At 41.6% G+C, this 23,204-nt stretch overlaps 1 long non-coding RNA gene across 1 annotated transcript; it reads right to left on the bottom strand.

Annotated features, from left to right (window-relative positions):
• Nucleotides 1–589: 589 nt before the first annotated feature.
• Nucleotides 590–11,761, bottom strand: LOC115197544 (uncharacterized). Its single transcript, XR_003879026.1, has 3 exons — nucleotides 11,381–11,761; nucleotides 1,603–1,710; nucleotides 590–872 (listed from the first exon to the last, which is right to left on the bottom strand). It is a non-coding gene; the product is annotated as an uncharacterized LOC115197544 (long non-coding RNA).
• Nucleotides 11,762–23,204: the final 11,443 nt, after the last annotated feature.

Raw genomic sequence — 23,204 nt, 5'->3', positions numbered from 1 at the left:
TGGCCAGGTTGGGAATTTAGCCAGGACACCGGGGTTAACACCCCTACTCCTACAATAAGCGACATTGGATTTTGAATGACCACAGAGATAGGACTCGTTTTAACGTCCCATCCGAAAGACGGCACCCTACGCAGGACAATATTCCCAAATGTAATCAAGGTTTGAAATTAATATGTTTTAGTCAAATATTATATCTGTTTAGGCTTCATGTGGTCAATTGGCAGTCTAAAAATATATTTTTTCATTATGTACTGGTGTCATAGGCGTCGTAGTGAAGAGACCAAGGCGCAGCGTGTTGAGTGCTCATCTTTTATTTTGAATGAAAGCACTTCACAAAGAAAAACAAACAACAGCCAAACAGTTCTGTCAGGTATACTCACACACTAAACAGAAAGCAACCACCCACAAAACCCAAAGGAAAAACAGGCTGCCTAAGTATGGCTTCCAATCAGAGACAACGAAAGACACCTGCCTCTGATTGGAAACCATACTCGGCCAAACATGGAAAACGAAACAAAGAAATAGAAAACTAGAACAAATTCCCCTAGAACCAAAAAACCCCAAAACACACAAAACAACCTCCCTGCCACGCCCTGACCATTCTGCTATGGCAAATGACCCTTTTCACTGGTCAGGACGTGACAACTGGCCCCCCGACCGTCTGCTCAATAAAAAATTGGCCCACGGCTGAATCTAGTTGATGATCTTTGCTCTAAGGCCAAGCAAGGAGCAAGGAGAAGCAAGGAGCAAGGAGAAGCAAGGAGAAGAAAAAATAGAAAACACTGTTCAATGCCAGTCAGGTCGATAAGGACAAAGCACATTTTTTTGCTCAAAGTGGCAACTCAAAGTGGAGCACCAGTGCTGATTCTGACCTAAATATAGCAGAGAGAGAGAGAGAGAGAGAGAGAGAGAGAGAGAGAGAGTCTTGAAAGGTTGTTTCAGAAATAACTCGTTACTTAGCCCCAAGGAGGACAGCTAGTAACCTCAATGCAAACTGGCTCCACTTTAACCACATCATCGATCGCATCTGAACCACAACCTCATCCATCCACATACAGTAACCTTGTCATCCATAATGTAAAACCTCATCTGTTCACATAACCTCGTCCACATTATCTACATGCCATGATCTGAAATCTCATCCACGTTGAGAAAGTAGTGAGTGGCACACCTGCAGATCTGCTTAGTTCAACACTCATTACATGTTTACTACAGTGGGATGAAACATCTCACTGAGCTACAAGCCCTGTCTGAGTAATGCCACACGGCCACAATACCATTTCTAGTATAAACATGACAGAACTGTGTTAGAGGCACGTAGTTCAAAACACAGAGAACAGAGGCCAAGACAACAATATGTGTACACAACTATCATCCATATCTCACACAAGTAAACCCTGTAGTAGATGCTGAATACAAGTGTGTGTGTGTGTGTGTGTGTGTGTGTGCGTGTGTGTGTGCGTGTGCGTGTGCGTGTGTTTGTGTTTGTGTGTGTGTGTGTGTGTGTGTGTGTGTGTGTGTGTGTGTGTGTGTGTGTGTGTGTGTGTGTGTGTGTGTGTGTGTGTGTGTGTGTGTGTGTGTGTGTGTGTGGTCCAGACTCACCCTCAGGGCTTCTATGACCAGGTCCCGGGCCTCCAGCTCTCCCTCCATGATGCTGAGCAGGGTCAGGAGCTCCGGCTTGCTCAGATTATCCATGTTAAACTCACATTTCTACAACACACACACACAAATAAATAAATCTTACTTATTAACAGTGAGAGATGTATTAAAAACGTTTTTTGAAATATAGTTGGGACACACATTTTTCTCCAGACAATATTATACTCTGTTTTTAGAAAACACTCATAAATATGCATGTTTGTAATCAAATCCAAGGGAAATGACAAATGTTTTGGCAAAGAAGGACATGAAACTTCAGAGCACCAACTTACTGCAAACTGCATCAACAGCAACAAAACAGTAGAGTTAGAAATGTGCATGATGACTAACAACACTCCTCAGATGGGTCTCATTAAGGCTTGTTAAAATGATGCTGAATGTCTGGCTGTACATTGAGGCCATTAAGGTCCAACTACATTTAGCCACATCATTAAAAGCTGATTTGGCCATTTGGACCCACAGGGACAATGGACGGATGGATTGGGAAGGAGGAGAGCGGTAATTGTGAGTGACCAGACCACTTTCTGCTTTTGCGTCATCAATCAATTAAAAGCTTTTCCAACCTCTCTGAGAAATGGCTGGCTATACATTCCTGGGTTTACCGGTAGAGTGTTTGGCGAGGAGAGAGAACATTGCTTCTGGTTAGTCTACATTCCATGATAGAGACGACAGTATCAAACTGACTGACAGATGACAGACTGACGACTCGTTGTTCTGATTGAATAAGACTAACTTCTGGTCATCCTCCTCCCACAACTTAAGATGATATTGGGAGCTTAACTAAATTCATATAGGTGTACAATGAAAATGATGCAACCTCACAGGCTGAAAGATGCACTGAGATAAGATTGGAGGTGATAAAGTTACTTGGCAAGAATATCTGCAGAGAAACCCTCTCTTATAGCACTAGATACAGGGGTGGGCAATTCTAGTCCTGGAGGGCCTGATTGGTGTCACAGTTTTGCTCCAGCTAACACACCTGACTCCAATAATCACCTAATCATGATCTTCTGTTTAGAATGACATTTGATGAATCAGCTGTGTTTGCTAGGGATGGAGATAGAAGAACATCCAATTCCATTTTTCATTCTAATTTCTTTCAGCTGAGCTTTTGTTTTTGCACAGCTATTTGTTCAATAAAACAATAAAGGAAAATAAAATCTGGAGAGGGAGGGAGAGACGAACTCCTAGCCTCTAGTCACAAGCGTTCTATTTTATCTCTGCTAAGGCAGATGTGTTTGTACCTGTTCAATTTGGTGACGTTCAATCACCCTGCCACAGATACGTGATTGTCTATCATTATTCTGAATCCTTGCCAATGTTTGTCCATGTTCATCATCGTTCCAGCAGCCTCCTTCATGAAGATCCATTAAATCACAGACAGAATATATAACCTATGAAACCAGCCTGGTCTTTCAGCAGGCTGCTGGAGTTCAAAGTGTTCCTAAATACTAGGCGTTCAAATACTGTGTCTGGATGACAAGACATCGTAACACTCTAATGGCTTGAGATACCGGTATGTCAACTTTTGTGTAAATTATAGGCCAAAAATTGATACATGTTTTATTTAGTCTACTATAGATTTGTAAAATCATTTTAGTCATGCAAGCAAGTAAACCAAGTTACTGTAAGATTGAAGCCCTTAGAAAGTATGGCACTCTATTTCCTTCAGAACAGCCCCAACCAAGCCAGGATGGGGTTAAAAGTGAAGAATCCAGCGATTGATTCACTCTGTTTCAAGCTTTCAAATGAATTCCCAACCCCTACGCAGCATTCTCCCCATGCTGTGCTGCTGCCAGTGAGCCATTTGGAGAATTGGAAGTCTTCGAAGGCTTGCATGACACTATCCCAACCAAAGCCTGTACGCGCTGCTGTCAAGTGGGCCCCCGGTCTTCGTCAATGTACTCGGGTGGCATTTCTCCCTCCTGCATTTCTGCACAGTGAGCAGGTGAGGGAAGCTAAGGCTAATTTGTTCCATGAGCCGTGAGCTAAGTTCCAAATGGTAGCCTATTCCCTATATAGTGCACTACTTTTGACCAGAGCCCTAGTAGTTCACTACATAAGGAATAGGGGGTCATTTGGGAGGCAGACGTGGTGTGCTGTGCTGCCTGCAAAGGGCAGGAGCCTGGCTAGTATTCAGCTAACTCCTCACTGTACTGGAGCTAATCAGGACTATGTCACTTCCCATTGGGACACACTGAAGAGGACAAGACTGAAGACCAGCTTCAAGCTTTAAGGCCTCAAGTGTTTTTGTTACATTGGAAAATGTTACTGCATATGCTTAGAAACTAGGGCTGTGACGATACCAGTATCGCTGACCAGTGTGGCCCTACCACCACCGTTCATCAACCTCTGACCCCTCTCTAAACCAAGTGAATCGGTCCTCAAGGGCCCTTCACAAAAGAAACTCCCTGACCAAGGGCCAACAAAAGAGGGTGTTGCAGGCAGGACTCTATAATGCGACTAAATATTTTGCTGTGCCACCAGGAGTTGTACTTTGGGAGCACAATGAGCCTAGAAAAACTTATTCCAGATAATAATTGTTGTAATGATAAGGCTTCGCTGTACCATTGTTTCCGAGTCCCTAGAGAAAAAGGAGAGTGCATATTCGTTAGCATCATGGTTGCACCATTACTACAGAGAAAACGGCTTGCTTCTAGCCCAAACAGGTCAAAAGATCTGACCCCTATTACTGGAGAGGACGGATGGTTGGTTGATGTGCTGTCCTCGAGGCACCTGTTCAGCTGAACGCTAAGTGTAAACTAGCCTCCGGGCCGTTAAAGCAAGGGAAGGAGTGCAGTGTGCACTGAATGCGCTCAGTAGAGCTGGGCTGGCTTGGCTGACACGGTACTCTGAGCTATGCCAACTGAATCACTGAAATTAAGACCAACTTAGAAACGTCTCCGGTGTACATACCCCCTCCCCTTCTCCTTCTCTCACTCTGCTCTATCTCTGGCCGCCTTCCTTCCATCTCTCTCTTGCTTTCTTTCTGTCCCCTTCCATTACTTTCTTACTTTCTCTTGCTTTTCTTGCCTTCTGAGTCATTCCATGTCATTTCAGCAAGCCATGACACCCACCATCTCATATTGTTCTGAAATCGTTCCTGGGGTTGGAAACAGGTAAGATTGGCATTCCTGAAACATCATTTTGTTGAAATTTAAGCTAATTAATTACACCCAAATTGGCTATTTTAATTTATAGGATTCGCATCCTATTCAATAAATATATTACCCAACATCAGATTTGTACCAAACATCTTCCTACCAATGAGTAAGACATTTTTTGGTCAAAAACCACCAACGGACCCTCCACACCCCACGCCAATCCCACCCCAACAACCAGTATACAGTATCAGCTCTCTATGTTTGACAAGTATAGTATAAAGCTGTGACTTTGAGTATTGCTTCTTCATACTATGTAATATATTCCCTGTGAATCAGGTGATGTTTTTTTCGCCCTGTTCAGATACATTTTTAATTGAAGTTGCTTGCATTATTTACCATAAAGAAGTGTGGAAGTACCCGAGTTTGACCACTGGATGCCTCTGTTCCTGCTATATCGTCACACTCTATTATCCATTTTAGTGTGCTACTTTGGATAGAAAACCAATAGATTTTACTCATGATGAAAATAAACTGTGTGGTCATCCCCACAAGTCAAGTCAGTCCTCCATGAAAGCAATTCAGTTTGTCCGTCTCTTAGCAACCTAATACTTAAACCCAACTCCCCTTGAATGGTCCAACAAGTGGCAGCTCTCAGAAGGCTTTCACTTTGACTTTTCCTACAAGCCCAAAACTTTGATGGAGAAATGGGCTAGGGACTACCCTAACAAAACGATACATTGCATGGCAGTATTGTGTTTTTCAACAAAAATAAATATCATGAATAAGCTCTATATACAGTATATATTATGATATTTACCATTAAACCCAACCCAATACCATTACCATTGTAAAACACTATACAGTGTGTGATGGGACTTTTACCATTGAAGACCATAACATGGAAACCATTTTAACTGCTGTAGCCCAATGGTTTGCTTGTTCACCAGGAACAGTAACTAATTTTGATGGGAAAAAAAACATACACAAAGGGGATGTTTCTTGGACACAGATTAAAGGAAACTGTCAAATATTTTTCAACTTCATATTCATTATCTCCAGCGCAACTCCAACATCAACATAAACTCAGCAAAAAAAGAAACGTCCTCTCACTGTCAACTGCATTTATTTTCATCAAACTTAACATGTGTACATTTTTGTATGAACATAACAAGATTCAACAACTGAGACATAAACTGAACAAGTTCCACAGACATGTGACTAACAGAAATGGAATAATGTGTCCCTGAACAAAGGCGGTGTCAAAATCAAAAGTAACAGTCAGTATCTTGTGTGGCCACCAGCTGCATTAAGTACTGCAGTGCATCTCCTCCTCATGGACTGCACCAGATTTTTAGTTCTTCAGATTTTTAGAACTCACCTGCAAGTTCCCGGACATTTCTGGGGGGGAATGGCCCTAGCCCTCACCCTCCAATCCAACAGGTCCCAGACATGCTCAATGGGATTGAGATCTGGGTTCTTCGCTTGCCATGGCAGAACCCTAACCCTAACCCTCTTTAGTGTCCTAAGTTTTCATAACTGTGACCTTAATTGCCTATCATCTGTAAGCTGTTAGTGTCTTAACGACCGTTCCACAGGTGCATGTTCATTCATTGTTTATGGTTCATTGAACAAGCATGGGAAACAGTGTTAAAACCCTTTACAACGAAGATCTGCGAAGTTATTTGGATTTTTACGAATTATCTTCGAAAGACAGGGTCCTGAAAAGGGGACGTTTTTTTGTTGTTGCTGAGTTTATGTGAAAATTGCACGTTTCTATGTTAGAGGAATATAAGTGTTTCCAATGAAATCATCGGTGTACATCATGTGATTTAAACCAATTATGAGTAGGCAATGCCTACTAATTGCCTAATAATTGTCTACTAATTTTCTACTAATTGGTTGATGATATCATTGGAAACACTTACCTTCCTCTATTTCGTTTACTACAAAACATAGAAATATGCCATTTTCACATATGTTGATGTTGGGGTGGTGCTGGAGATGATGAATATGAAGTTGGAAAAAATAATTATTTTAAAAGTGTAAGAGAAGGTCAAACTGAATTGCTTTCATGGAGGACTTGAATTGTGAGAGCGATCACACAATTTACTTTCATCATGTGCCAAATGTATTGGTTTTCGACCTAAAGTTGCAAAGGAAATGTTGCACTCTTAAGTGATAATGCCCGAGAAGCCGGTGTTTGGAGGATATATTGGCATGCGTGTTGTTAGGCCCAAGACGAATTCGAGGGCTGGCAAACTGTGCCAATATATCCTCCAAACACCGGCTTCGAGTGCATTTCACTTTTATACAACGGGTTAGCAACATATTCAAATCATTATTTACAATTTTTCATTAAAAACGTTATTTGGATTAATTTATTCATACTATTTCATCCTTCCACAAGATATAGTCCCGACCCAAATCTAGGTGTCACGTCCTGACCAGTATAGGGGTTATTTTGTTATTGTAGTTTGGTCAGGACGTGGCAGGGGGTATTTGTTTTATATGGTTCGGGTTGTATGTGTATGTAGAGGGGTGTTTGGTTTATGTATTCCGTTTTTTTTGTATTGTTCTATGTTAGTATAGTTCTATGTTCTGTCTAGTCTATTGTAGTTCTATGTTTAGTTTATTGGGGTTGGACCTTCAATTGGAAGCAGCTGGTAATCGTTGCTTCTGATTGAAGGTCCTATAATTAGGAGTTTGTTTTCATGGGGGTTTTGTGGGAGGTTGTTCTTGTATTGCTGTATGTTGCCTTCAAGACTGTTTTTCGTCGTTCATCATTTTCTTGTTTTGTTGGTTATAAGTGTTCACATTAAAAGTTTAATTATGAGCACTCAACCCGCTGCACCTTGGTCCATTCCTTACGACGAACGTTACACTAGGGTTGCTAGAGACGCAACCCAGTCGTTCAGTCTTTTTGTTCTGTATCTATGGACGCGACCCAGTCGTTCAGTCTTTTTGTTCTGTATCTATGGACGCGACCCAGTCGTTCAGTCTTTTTGTTCTGTATCTATGGACGCGACCAAGTCGTTCAGTCTTTTTGTTCTGTATCAATGTACATGATCCAATGTTTGCGCTAAATGTTCTATTGCCATACTGGCTGGCAACGTTCTTATCCCTTGCTTGCTAGATAGCCAACTATGGCTAACTTACAGTCATGTCAAAAAGTGCAGCCAGAATAACAGCAAAGTAGCTGCATTTGCATTTGTTAAAGCTGTTTTCTAGTGACATTTATTTGGATACACCCATAACAATGAACTAATGAGGTGCAATTTTGCCTGGCATAGAAAATGTGCTCACTTGTCAGGACACTGTTGTTCAGAGGAGCTAGCCAACAAGACAGCTACAGTAACACAACCACTTCAAACTCAAATTAAATCTTATTAGTCACATGCGCCGATTACAACAGTGAAATGCTTACTTACGAGCCCCCAACCAACAATGATGTTTTAAAAAATACGGACAAGAATAAGAGATAAAAGTAACAAGTAATTAAAGCGCAGCAGTAAAATAACAATAGTGAGGCTATATACAGGGGGGTACCGGTACAGAGTCAATGTGCGGGGGCACCGGTTAGTTGAGGTAGTATGTACATGTAGGTAGAGAATTTGAAGTGACTATGCATAGATGACAACAACAACAGGGAGTAGCAGCGGTGTAAAGAGGGGGGTGGGGGGGTTAATGCAAATAGGCTGGGTAGCCATTTGATTAGATGTTCTGGAGTCTTATGGCTTGGGGGTAGAATCTGTTTAAAAGCCTCTTGGACCAAGACTTGGCGCTCCGGTCCCGCTTCCCGTGCGGTAGCAGAACTGAAAAGCTGGAAAGACTGCAAATTAGCTGCGTTTCGTTTTACCTTCTTTCAATAAATGTTTTTTGTATATATCCATTCAAATTATGCCAGCTGATTCATGATTTCGACTGGCTGAGAAACTGTCTGTCTCATCCTGACTCCCGACACGTTCATTACTATGGGACAGCAGGAGATTGAATTTGAATATTGAAACAATGTTGTAAATGTCAGAGAGACAAACAGCAAGGTTTATACAAATCTCCGCTGTTGAAAACTAATTGTTAGTCTAAAGGAAATGTGAGATAATGTCTAGATGCTTTTTATAGTGGAGATCAAGTTTATAAAGTGCCTGGCTGGGCTGATGAGACAGTGGATTGGCAGTCTAATGGAACAGAGTAAATGGGCATTTTGTGGAATAGACACCGTCTGGAATGCAGTTTTAACCAATCAGTATTCAGGATTAGACCCACCCGTTGTATAATATGTAATAAACACAAGGAGACCAGCAATATTGATAAAATGGTGAGGCGGTATAGCAGGAACAGCAAATCAAATCAAATGTTATTTGTCACATGCTTTGTAAACAACAGGTGTAGACTAACAGTGAAACTTGCGGGCCCTTCCCAACAATGCAGAAAAAAGAGAAATAATATAAAAATAATAACACAAGGAATAAATACACAATGAGAAACGATAACTTGGCTATATACACAGGGTACCAGTACAGAGTCGATTTGTGCAGGGGTACAATTACATTACATAGTAAGGAGAAGCAATACTCCAAACCACATCATCATACTACTTGTGAAACATACAGAACTGATACTGAATACTGCTTGTTAGGGTGGGAATGGCTACCCAGACTATTTGCATTGCCCCCCCCCCCCCGCCACGCTGCTGCTACTTTCTGCTATTATCTTTGCATAGCCACTTTAATAACTCTACCTACATGTAAATAATTACCTAAATTACCTCGACACCGGTGCCCCTGCACATTGACTCTGTACCGGTACCCCCTGTATATATCCCCGCTATTGTTATTTACTCCTGCTCTTTAATTATTTGTTATTCTTATCTCTTATTTTTGGGGGGCATTTTCTTAAAACTGCATTGTTGGTTAAGGGCTTGTAAGGTGAATTGTTGTATTCGGCGCATGTGACAAATACAATTTGATTAGATTTTGATTGGTGTGGGGTGTCCGTAGGTGGGTTTCATTTTTTTGTCTTACTCATTGGTAGGAAGAAGTTTGGTCCAAATCGGATGTTGGGTACTATATTTATTGAATATTATCTAAATCCTATAAATTAAAATGGCCAATTTGGGTGCAATAAAAAAAATTAAAAAAAAATGTGCAACTAACAACACAACCGATTTCAGAACAATCTGAGATGGTAGGTGTGGAAACTCCTCTCTTATGTGCTTTTTGAGGTGGAACGACTCTTGTTCTTCTACCACCACCCACATCTCTTCTCTTCTTCCCATTTCAACAGCTACCTGCCTGTCTCGCTCCCCCACCCCAAGGGGATCTTCCGGTCAATATTTTCAATAGCCTTTGAACCTCAAACCCAGAACAGTTATTGTATTTCCTGTGCCCTATAAGAATATGCAAATGCTTTAGAAATGCTCAATTACATATAAACATATATAGAATAGGCGTAGTTCATGGTAAAGTCAAGTGGCTAATGGGAGACTGACCAGCCCAGTGCCTATTCTGCATGAATTGACTGACTGGTCGATAGACAGCAATGGTCTGACTGAACAGAGCACATGGAACCATCCAAGCATACCACGGACAGGGAAAGGTTCCACGGACCCCTCCCGCGGGGCAAAATATTGATTAATTTGTAACCTGCCTGTCTGCAAGACGAGGGGTCAGTGTGAGAAGTCCCAGATAGATGAGTGTAAACAAGTGCAACTCAGCCTGATTAGTCAGGAGACTGCAGACAAACAAACACTCACTAAGATTCAACATTTCTAATACCGTTCTATTGGTCACAGGTCAAATCTAAAGTATTAGTAGGCCTACAGAATACTGAAAAGTTTTTTGACTGCAAATAGCCTATGCTTTATGTTCAGACATGTGCTGCTGAATATTGGATTGTAGTGGTTTGGTTTGGGGGTCCTCATAGGATAACCTTCTTTCTTTTCTAACCATAAAGACAATATTTTTCAAACGCAAATTTGCATGTAGGCTACATCAGATAACAATATATTCACATTAAAGCCACAATGACACAAAGCACAAACCAACCATTAACATATTTCGTTTCAATTTACAGCTTTGATGTATAGAGAAGAATTACAGCATTGTGCATTGAACAGCCATCTCAAAAGCAGCGCCCTATCTCGTAGCCTATTCAGAAGACGAGCCAGCTCAAACCTATAGCCTAAATTGTGTTTCAAATGTAAGTAGCCTACACATTGAAACCACAGTTGTAACCACATTGTAACAACTGTATTACAGCACCGCAAATCAGTGCTATAGCCAACTAATCTTCCCCATATCGGCCGTGCCAACAGACTGAGCTTTTTGAGGTGTGAGAAATATATTAACCCAATTCCTTTGATTTTAATTCTCATAACAGACTTGGATCATATGTATGTAGTCTATTTGGAGAAAAAAATCTGAGAACCTTTGTTTTGCTGTTCGCTACATTATCACAAGAATAACATCTTGCTGTTGCTTCAAGATGAACACTCAGGTTCATAGAGAAATGCACCGTCTTTCTGTATTCATTGTTCCTGTGCCCGGTGCCTTTATTCCAAAACGAATCATGCAAATATAGAAACATATAGACCTGGCTATAATATAAAAAGGTCTTACCGCTTCGACACTTCCAAGCACTGTTGTTACCAGTGTTTGTATCGGAGGACGCTGTTCCCCGCTCGCTCCCTCCGACGCCATCTTCCTACTGTAGCGGTCTGCTGGAGTGAGGGCAACACACAGAACATAAAACAACGCATTCGGTACCACTTTAACTACTACGCTGCTGAATGCAAATATCACATACGACTGAAGCCTCAAATTGTAAAAACACGCGAGAGAAAAATGTGTCTCCGCGGATGAAACAGTCTAGACTAGACCGGACCATGGCATTTCGGGGAGCGCAGGTTGGTTAAGGGCAGTAGGCGTGGACCTAGGCGTATTCCAGATGAGAATGCGTTCTCAGTTTGAACGGAGGTGCGTTGCGCCGTGGCTAAAAAGAGACAAAAATATTTGTGGTGGGGACAAGTGTAGCCAAGGCTGTGTCCTATTTCTGCCTAAACCCATCGTGCCAAGGCTTACAACCTAGGCTACCTATTACCCTTCCTATGACTGTGTGGAATCGGTGGATGTGTGTATAACATAACCTGATGAAGGATGGTCTTCATGTTGTGTTGTAATGAATTATATTAACATGCCGACAGTCAGAGTAACGGTTTCGGCCTATTGGGATAACGTATGCCTAAGAATGCACCATAGATACAGTAGCCTGTATCATTCACTGTTTTGTATAATTATATCAAATATTCCAAGTGCATAATGTCAGCTAAAATATCCAGGATATACACCTTTTTTTACAGGTTATATTTTCCTGCAATTATTACCTCATAGCCTAAACGTTTTTATTAAATGTAGGCCCAAAGACCTATAGGCTTGTAATCTAGATCTGCGGCCTGAGATATGCCTTTGGATCGATAGATCATGTATCATTTCTGTCACCATTTATTTCAATGCTGTCAATAATGGCTCTCCATTCTCGACAGACGATCGACCACAGACGATCGACCACAGACGATCGACCACAGACGATCGACCATGGATATGAATGGATTTTACTGGGGTTTCCAGATGTGCCATTTACAATTACAGAGTTGATCCCTGCTGCCTGGTTAAGTATTGCCTTGATACACTATTTGGGTCAAATAGCATTGTGATGATGTACAGTAGGCCTGCGATAATTACTGACGGGCGCTTGTGTTTGGACTGTTTTATAGCTGGTGCCATTGCTGCTTTAAATTACACGCACAGTGGAATATCTTGGTGACGTCACATCCACAGTGTGTCACATTTCTCTGTTCCACAGACTCTCTTAGCTTCATACTGTATGTCATAGTTTGAATGAAGTATGTATAGTACAGTACTGTGTTGTCTCAATTACCACACCTACAGGTGCAATCAAAGTGGACAGCTGCCAGTCAGTCTGTGCGCTGTTCATTTATGATGTGGCCCAAGCCCTTGGCTCGCAGACATAGCTTATTATTGTCCTGGCTCCTGTCATGCGTCAAATCCAAAACTCATGTCTAAATCAGATGCAGATCGCTGGACATTGCTGGAGATGTCATGCAGAGATAATCTTTTCCATGCATCCCTTTCTCAATCATGGTGCTGAAGGGAAACGTGTCATTAGTTGGAGATTATGGGGACTGTTTGGATGAAAGGGGCTCAGTGCCTTCAGAAAGTATTTACACCCCTTGACTTTTCCACATTTTTGTGTTAAAGGCCGAATTCAAAATGTATTACATTTAGATTTTTTTTGTCACTGGCCTACACACAATACCCCATAATGTCAAAGTGGAATGATGTTTTTTCGAAACGTTTACAAATTAATTATAAATGAAAGCTGAAATGTAGTCTAAATAAATTCAAGAGTAAAACTGTGCTTAATAAGTCACATATTAAGTTGCATGGACTCACTCCTTGTGCAATAATAGTGTTTAACCTCCTCTCTGTACCCCCACACATAAGGTCCTTCAGTCAAGCAGTGGATTTCAAACAGGAATTCAACCACAAAGACCAGGGAGGTTTTCCAATGCCTCGCAAAGGGCACCTATTGGTAGATGTGGTAAAAAAATTCAAAAGCAGACATTGAATATCCCTTTGAGCATGGTGAAGTTACTAATTACACTTTGGAGGGTGTATCAGTACACCCCAGTCATTACAAAGGTACAGGCGTCCTTCCTAACTCATTTGCCAGAGAAGAAGGAGACCGCTCAGGGATTTCACCATGAGGCCAAGGGTGACTTTAAAACAGTTACAGAGTTTAATGGCTGTGATAGAAGAAAACTGAGGATGGATCAACAACATTGTGGTTACTCAGCAATACTAACCTACAGTAAATGACAGAGAGAAAAGAACCAAGCATTTACAGAATACAAATATTCCCAAACATGCATCCTGTTTGCAACAAGGCACTAAAGTAATACTGCAAAAAATGTGGCAAAGCAATTCCATTTTTGCCCTGAATACAAAATGTTATGTTTCTGGCAAATCCAATACAACACATTACTGAGTACCACGCTCCATATTTTCAAGCACAGTGGTGGCTGCATCATATTATGGTTATGCTTGAAATCGTTAAGGAATGGGGAGTTTTTCAGGACAAAAAGAAATGAAATGGAGCTAAGCACAGGCAAAATCCTAGAAGAAGTCTTCTTTCCACCAGACACTGGGATATTAATTCCCCTTTCAGCAGGACAATAACCTAAAACACAAGGCAAAATATACACTGGAGCTGCTTACCAAGAAGACAGTGAATATTCTTGAGTGGCCGATTTACAGTTGTCGTGTCTGGACTATCATTAAATGTCAAGACTTATTTATATCAAATCAGTTCGCTAGGTTTAATTATTATGTGATTAAACTAATCATGTAAACATTAATTAACTAGGAAGTCGGGGCACCACGGAAAATGTTGAGATTTACAGAGTTATAATTTTCCGAATATAACTCTTCTGATATTTAACATCTTATCAATTAGTCATTCTCATGAATGTATTATTATTACCTCATCAGTTCTCATTACTGAACGTCGCAAACCCTTGGATATCTGCATTAACCCTAGCCTAAATCATGAATCAGCAATATACAAATTGACTTAATTATTTATTTACTAACTAACTAAATAATCACACAGAATTACATAACATACAGACAGTAGATATTTGGGTTACTACATGATATAAAGAAAAGGTCCCTAGTGGACAAAGCCAATATGACGGCTTGGTAGACAAAGGAAAGGGGTGGGGACTGAAAAATATAATCATTGAAATGTCGGTTGTCGGTATTCTCGTACTAGACTTATGTAATTTCTAGCTGCAGACTAGTAATTATACGTCTAAGATTTGCTCTTATTCTGTAGTGATCGATAGTCTCAGAGTTTAACTATTTCCAGCAGTGTAGCCAAAACTACAGCTGTATGGTCTAATGGTCTATAGAATTGTAGCCATTCCAACGTGGGGACTCGCTCGCTGACTTAATGTATATTTTGTAGGTAGTGGGTTTTATACTCTGTGGAAAAATGGGCGGTTCTATGACGCCTAATGTTATGTCTGGGCTCACGGGGGTGTGGCCACTGACTAGTTAATCTCTCATTTAGAAGGTTAACATCACATTACATCTTTTCACAAGTAGTTTCATGTTTAATCACATACGTTTCACAATATTTAGATGTAAACCTGACAGCTGGGAAATGTACACTGTAAGAGATACAGTTATGTGTGTTTCCTGTCCTTCATGAGATCACCAAATTAACTTCACTCGTCACGACTGTCCCATAAGTGTCCACGGACCATTCCCACATTCTCAAAAGTAGAAACATTGTTTAATTCTCCCATTTTGGAGATTAGGAGTTTTGAACAAAGAGAAGCTCTTTGTTCTGGTAGACTCTTTCTCTCAATACTGCATGGCAGTTTCTACCAGGTATTTATGACCATTCTAAAACCTGACGTGCGAGACAGAAGGAGAGACAAGGAGGGGGGAGCCATGATATACACCCAAAAGGCCACGTTATGACAGTCCCCCTCTGGTGGGTTCAATCTTGTGATTAGCCTTCCCTGTAGCTCAGTTGGTAGAGCATGGTGTTTGCAACACCAGGGTTGTGGGTTCGATTCCCACGGGGGGCCAGCACAGAAAAAAAAATGTATGAAATGTATGCATTCACTACTGTAAGTCACTCTGGATAAGAGTGTCTGCTAAATGACTAAAATGTAAAAAAAATGATTATCCTGCAAATTGCAAACCAACATAAAAATAATGACCACGTGATGTCCTGGTTGTGGATCATCGTTGCAGTCCCCCTCTGGTGGTTGACCTTGGTAGGCTCTCTGAAAGCGGAGCAGTCCACTACAAGGATGGGCAGTGGATGTCTGGCTGGTGATCGCCGTTGTGATCCCCCTCTAGTGGTTTACCTTGGTAGGTTTCCTGGAAGCTGCAAAGTACCACAAGAATGGCCAGGGGATGACCTGGTTGATGATCGCTGTTGCGGTCCCCCCTCTGGTGGTTTACCTTGGTAGGCTCTCTGAAAGTGGAGCAGTCCACCACAAAGATGGGCAGTGAATGTTCGGTTGGTGATGGCCGCTGCAGTCCCCCTCTGGTGGTCGACCTGGGTAGGATTTCTACAAGTGGAACAGGCTGCCACAAGGATGGGCAGCCGATGTCCGGATTTGGATTGCCGTTCCGGACCCGTCGTCTGGTTGTCCAGACTGGAACATCTGGGCAGTAACTTAGGCAGATGTTAACAACGCACACACACTCATGAAATATATAATTGCATTTCTTTCCAAATGAGCGGCGTTGTGGCACTAAGTAATGGTTGTATGGGGACTTTGTTTATGGATCTATCGCTTCCTAAATGTCAAAGGAACTGAAACGAAAAGGAATGAAAGCATAAACAAAATATATGCAAAATATAGTTATCACAACAATCATCTAATTGGACTGTATTCTACATACGTTCAAGATCTTGGCAAAATGACCCTATCATGGCATTGTCTAATGACCAAAGTTGGGGCTGAAAATTTGTTCTCATTTGTTACTGACAGTTACCCTCTGTGTGTAGCTTACTGTGTGTAAACTGTGGACACCGGCGCAGCTGTAAGCTACACAAACACAGCTATTTTTAAACCGCTGAAGGGGGCTACTGTTCCTGTTCACTCAGCCTAATTGAAAACTGACTCCGGGCCAAATCTGGCTAATCATGTTTAGGCTAATTGGCCGTCCAGTGTTCCCAGGGCTAGGCGGAGGCTTGGCTTAGGTGGGGGCAAGGAGGGGGCCAGGAGCATCACAGCATAAACTATTGATATGGGACTGGCCAGGTCTGGATAGTGGGGGTTAGGGAACAGTAGACCTGAGCTGCATCCCAAATGGCTCATTATTCACTTTAGAGTGCACTACCTTTGAAATAGGAGGCCATTTGGGAGAAGTAGACCTGCCCTACCTCCCATGGAGGACCCCATATGAATGGTAATCTAACGAAGCCTTGTTTTTTACATAACGCTCATACAATATGCTCATGCAATGTACTGCAGAAATATTAGCCTTAAGCTGAGGTGAACCACAGCACAGGGGCTTAACAATTAACTCAAGCTTTTAACAATATAGAAAGTTGTTATGGGATGCTTATAATTTTTTGAAGAACAATATTATGATGGAGATAAATGCATCATAGGAAATGTGTTGTCGTACACATTATATGCAGTAAACCAAAACAGGTCCTTAGGCCCCACAGGCTTTAAGCCTTGTGTAATTGATATCCTACCTAAAAGAGGTGATTAAAAGAAGTCCTCATGCATGCCCCTACATATTGACCCAAGATCAGTGTTGCGTTACTAAGGTAAGTATTCGAGGAGGGTAAATCTGATCCTAGATATGTTTCTAACACACAGTATACGGAGTGTCTTCCCTGGGGGATGTGAGGACACTCAGGACAGCCCACAGAGGAAGTAGCAATCAGAAAGAGAGAGAGAGATAGGGAAAGAGAGAAATAGATAGAGAGGCCTCTGTAACTGGAGATGTGTGGACTGGACTGATAGTGATAGATGAGGCCAGCTATGGGGAACTGACCTGAGGCTAGGCTACATGCCCCTCTTCCTCTCTCCCCCCAGCCCTCTTTGGGGACTTGGCTCACAGTGACTCGCTCATTGTCGGGACACACAGCAGGCACAATAGTTTCCTGTTGGCGACGAGGTGGGAAGGAGTGGGAGGAGGGGTGGGCACTGGGCAGCAGGGCAACCATCACTAGGACCAGTGTGCTCGTGCGTTGGGTCATTCGGCAGACAGACCAGACGGCCCAGATAAAATTACTCTGTCCCGGATGAATTGCATGTCCTGGCGAGAGCTTCAAATGGGGAGACACAGAGGGTCCGAGTAGTGACTAGTGACCAACAGAAAGAGAGAGAGAGAGAGAGAAGGAAGAGGGGATGTAGGGAGAAGAGGAGGGGATGGAGAACAGAACTGGGACACATCTCTTCCTGAGAAGAGCGGCCCGAGGCTGAACAAAAGTCACCACTGTCCTCCTCTCTGCCCGCACTTTTTCCTCTCTCTCTAAAGCTTTGGGCCAACATCTTCTGTTTGAGGAGCAGGAGGAGCAGGAGGAGCAGGCAAAGCAGGAGGAGCAGGTGGATTAGGTCAAACAGATGGAGCAGGAGTGTGTTTACCCATAATAGGGTATTTTGTAAATAAGAAATGGTATTTATCATAGCAATTACCCATTGCAAGATCTACATATACTTCTACAGATCAAAACACAAACTGGTTTGAAATTATATGACAAACCACAAAGGAATAGAAAACGATGACAGGTTGCTAGGGAGATAAACGTGTAATACCCTTGTTTGAACTAGGTATTGAGTTTATTTGTTATAATTAATTGGTATTATATTTTTTTTTTGTAACAGTATTTTTTATTGGAGTTTCACAATTTTCACCCATATTAAGAGATACAACAACAAAGACAAGGCAAAAAAAACAGCACTCGCTTACACATATCCGTATGTATGCACTCACGTACACACACACCCACCGTTTCCCTCTCCCCGCTTCTCTCACCCCATCCCCCTCATTGCATCCCTCAATACATACATTTTAAACAAACATAAACAGAAAAAAAAATAACAATAAAGACATAATAAATAAATAAAATAAAATGCTCAGTTTAAACCAAGAAGTTGAGTTCCTCACACAGACCGTACAGTGTAATTCTGGAATACATAGATCACAATTCTAAGAGAATCCTTGCAGCATAATAGCTGATACTTCAGGTTCTAGGTAATTTAGGTAAGGTTCCCATACTTTGTAGAACTGATCTGTCTTAGAGTGCAATGTACATGTCAGATATTCCAGCGGGACCCATTCAAATAGTATCTTATGCCAATCTTTAATAGAGGGAACCTTATCACTAATCCACTGTAAAAGTATGTTTTTCCTCGCTGCGAAGGTGAGGATGTTGTAAAGCCTCCTCTTACCCACAGAAGTTACATGCCATACTAGGGAGACCTAACAGTAGAGAAACTGGGTCCAATTCTAGATCGACCCCTAGGATCTTTTCAATCTCTTGCAGAACACCAGACCAATATCTTTGTATTTTGGGACATGACCATAAACAATGTGTTAGGGTGCCTGTATCAGTTTTACATTTGAGACACTGAGGAGAGGAGGAAGCGGGGCTAAATGCATGTCTGCGATTTGGGGATATATGCAATCTGTGTATTATTCTTAATTGAATTGCTCTAGTACGATTACATATAGATATTGTTTTTGCATATTTCCAAATGTCCTCCCACATCTCTTCGTCAATGGTAACAGACAGTTCTTTCTCCCACACTTGTTTCACTCTCTGTGTGTCGACAGCGGAAAAGGACCTTAAAGCATCATAAAACAGACTTACAGACATTTTCCTTTGTGGGGAAAAAAGCATTCTTTCAATGACAGACATATCAGGGTTACCAATTAAGGTGGTGCTCTTCAGAATATAGTGTCTTACTTGTAGGAAACGGAAAAAGTCCTGCTTTGGGAGTTGATATTTCTCGACCATCTGCTCAAATGACAATAAAATCTTATCCGCAAATAAGTCATTTAGTCTGCGTATGCCCTTATTAAGCCAAACGTTAAAGCCAGCATCCAGCAATCCTGGGACAAAATCTGGGTTGTTAAGAATTGGGGTAAGAGCAGAGGTTAGTTTGGACCTTCCCAGGAAACGTTGAACTGACCTCCATACTTTGAGTGTGTTAAGTGTAATGGGGTTGTTACAGCGATCTTTTACAGACTTGAAACTTGTGAGAAACAAAAGGTCCTGTAAAGGGTATTTTGAAAGAGAAGTCTCAATGTCTAACCAAATAGAGGAGTCATCGTTTGTGATCCAGTCTGAGATATAACATAGGTGGGCACACCACTGATAGAGCCTGATATTGGGTAGATCCAAGCCACCCATAGAATTTGGCAGCTGCAATATTGCCATCTTAAGTCTTGGCTTGCGTTTACTCCATATAAAGGAACTTAGCCATCCATTTACATCCTTTATTACCTTATTGGAGAGTAATACTGGGATCATTTGGATTGGGTAAAGTAGCCTAGGTAAAATGTTCATTTTCAAGAGGGATATTCTACCCAACCATGAAATCGGAAGCGAGTTCCAGCGCTCCAGATCCTGTCTTATTGTGTCAAACAAGGGAACAAAATTGGCTTTGTACATTTGTTGGAATTTAGGAGTTACAAATATACCCAGATACGTAAAACCTGAGGGAGACCATTTAAAAGGGAAGGGGGGAGAAGTGTTAGGTACAGAGTGAAGGTTACCAAGTGGCATAGCCTCTGATTTAGTTAGGTTAATCTTGTAGCCTGAGAATTTGCTGAATAACTCAATAGTGTTAATCAGAGATGTGATTGAAGTCTCGGGATTAGAAATAAATATCAGGACATCATCAGCATACAAGCTTATTTTATGGTGAACATCACCAATGAGCAGCCCCTGTATAGCAGGCGTTACCCTGATGGCCTCGGCCAGTGGTTCCATAACAAGTGCAAATAGGAGGGGGGACAGAGGACAGCCCTGTCTGGTACCTCTGTGTATAGAGAAGCTATTTGACCGTAGTCCATTAGTAAGGACAGCAGCCTGAGGATCATCATATAAAACTTTCACCCATTTTATAAAGTTGTCCCCCAGACCAAATTTATTTAGAGCAAAGAATAGGTATGACCACTCCACACGATCAAATGCTTTCTCAGCATCTAGGGAGAGCACAAGACCATCCATAGCACTTTGTTGGTAGACTTCAATTACATTAAGGAGCCGTCTGACATTGTTACATGACCTACGTCCCTTAATGAAGCCAGTTTGGTCTCCTTTCACAATCAGTGGCAGTGAGTCCTCTAATCTTGTGGCTAGAATTTTAGAAAGCAATTTTCTATCCACATTCAGAAGGGAAATTGGTCTGTACGAGGAACAAGACTCTGGACATTTTCCCTTTTTGAGAATAAGTGATATGTTGGCTTCTCGCAGCGTTTGGGGGAGCTGGTCATTTGAAAATGAGTGGTTAAACATATCACGCAATGGCTCAAGGATCAGGCCATGGAACTCTTTATAGAACTCACTACAAAACCCGTCCGGTCCTGGGGCCTTACCATTTTGCAGATTCTTAATTGCGGACATTATCTCTTCCTCAGTAATAGGGGCATTAAGGAGAGACTTCTGTTCTTCTGAGATAGTAGGGAGCTCAATCTTAGAAAAGAAGTTCTCCATTAACTTGGGTGCGTCATTTGGCAGTTCTGAGGCGTAAAGATTTGCATAAAATGTCTTAAATGAGTCATTTATCAATTTATTTTCATATAAATGATTGCCATCAGAATCAGTAATAGCCGCAATTGACTGTGAGTCAGCTCTCTTTTTAGCTAGGTACGCCAAGTACTTTCCTGGCTTATCGCTATGTTCATATAGCTTTTGCTTGACAAATCTCATTTTCTTTTCAGCGTCCTGTGTTAGGAGGGAGTCCAGCGTTGATCTAATGACTGCTATTTCCTTTAATAGGGCAGGAGTGGAAGTTTTAATGTTGTCCTTCTCTTTAGTTCCCAATTCACCCTCTAGTGTTTTTTGCTTTTCACGCTTTTTCCGCCTCTTAGTGGCTGCGTATGACATAATCAGACCCCTGGCGTACGCCTTACAGGTTTCCCAAAGGAGTGAGGGGTTATCTGTTGATTGAGAGTTAATAGAGAAAAATGCTTTAAACTCTGTAATAAAATATGATGTGAATGTATGGTCTTTAAGAATGGTTGTATTCAACCTCCAATGTCTTGACTGATTGAATGCCCCGTTGAGTTTTATGTCCAGGATCACCTCCGCATGATCAGATATGACTATGCTTCCTATCCTAGCGGATAAAACAGACTGCAGCGACGTCCTGGGCATAAAAAAGTAATCTATTCTAGTCTGACATCCATGAGGTGCAGAGAAAAAAGTGAACTCTCTGTTGGAGGGATGAAAAGCTCTCCAAACATCAGCATACCCCAGATCATCACAAATGGCTGTAAGTGACTTAGCTTGAGGAGAGAGCGAGGCTATACCACTGGGAAGCTTATCAATAAGGGGGTTCAACAAACAATTAAAATCCCCTCCGACCACTGCAGTGTCTGAGTTTAATTCTGAAAAGTCTAGAAATACCTTAGTGAGGAAGTCAGGGGGGTGGGCAGGGGGGAAGTAAATATTCATTATGGAAATACTCTGCCCTTGTAAAGTACCATTAATTATAACAAAGTGACCCAATTTATCTTTCACACACTTCAAGACCTTAAGTGGCAGGTTCTTTTTCACAAGAATTGCTACACCTCTACTTCTGGATGTAAATGATGAAAAATACTCTTGACCAAACCCCCCTTGTTGTAATTTCAGATGCTCCTTATCATTCAAATGGGTTTCTTGTAACAGGGCAATATCAATATTTTCTTTTTTCAAAAAGGATAGTATCTTCTTCCTTTTAATGGGGTTATGGCTCCCTCTAATGTTCCATGCACATACACGTAGTCTGTTACCTGCCATTGCGCTTTGACCATTCAATATCCAGACTGAATCTTACTGTAAAAATGGGGTGGTACCTTTTTCCATGTGTTGAACTCTCCTCTATCTCACTGAGCGTAAACAAAAGATATGAACCCTGAACTTGAACTATACAAAACCCAAAAAATAAACATGTAAAAATCCAAAAGGGGGTTTTCCCACTAGCTAACATGCAGGGGATTTCAACTTTCCAATGTAGACTCTTAAGTCCGCATTGCCACTCAATAGCCTCATCCTTTATATATGTGGAAATTAAAATCAATAGAAGAAGATTGAGGCTCTTCCACCTAAAACCAAGCCTGGGCACCAATATAGGTTCACACATATCTCAGTCTGAGCTACGGCGGCAGTTACTTTAGCAAGAAAAATAATACCGATACGAATATTACTGAACAGGAGCACATGAGAACTTACACCACTGTTTCATGATCAGATTAAAAATAAAATAAGACGTTATCCAATGCTGCGGAGGTGCAGCTTAAGGTTATTTACCCGAGAGAGTCAATAAACGCAGCAGCCTCTTCAGATGTGTAGAGTTTTTTAGGCGATCCGTTGACCATAATCTTCAATGTGGCCGGGTACAGCAGTGCGTAGTCGATCTTCATTCTCTTGAGTCGAGCATTCACCTCATCAAACGCTTTGCGCCTTCGTACAACCGCTGTGGAATAATCATTGAAGAATGAGACCTTTGGACCTTTACGTTGACTACCGTCAGAACCGATGTTTCTAGCCGCATCCATGACGCGCTGCTTGTCGGTAAAGTTGTGGAACTTTATAACCACTGGTCGTGGGCGCTGATTGGGACCGGGTATCGGTGCTTGAGAGCGATGTGCTCTGTCTAGC

The sequence above is a fragment of the Salmo trutta genome, chromosome 7, assembly GCF_901001165.1.
Source record: "Salmo trutta chromosome 7, fSalTru1.1, whole genome shotgun sequence".
Taxonomy (NCBI): domain Eukaryota; kingdom Metazoa; phylum Chordata; class Actinopteri; order Salmoniformes; family Salmonidae; genus Salmo; species Salmo trutta.
This window is presented reverse-complemented; position numbering and strand designations above follow the sequence as displayed.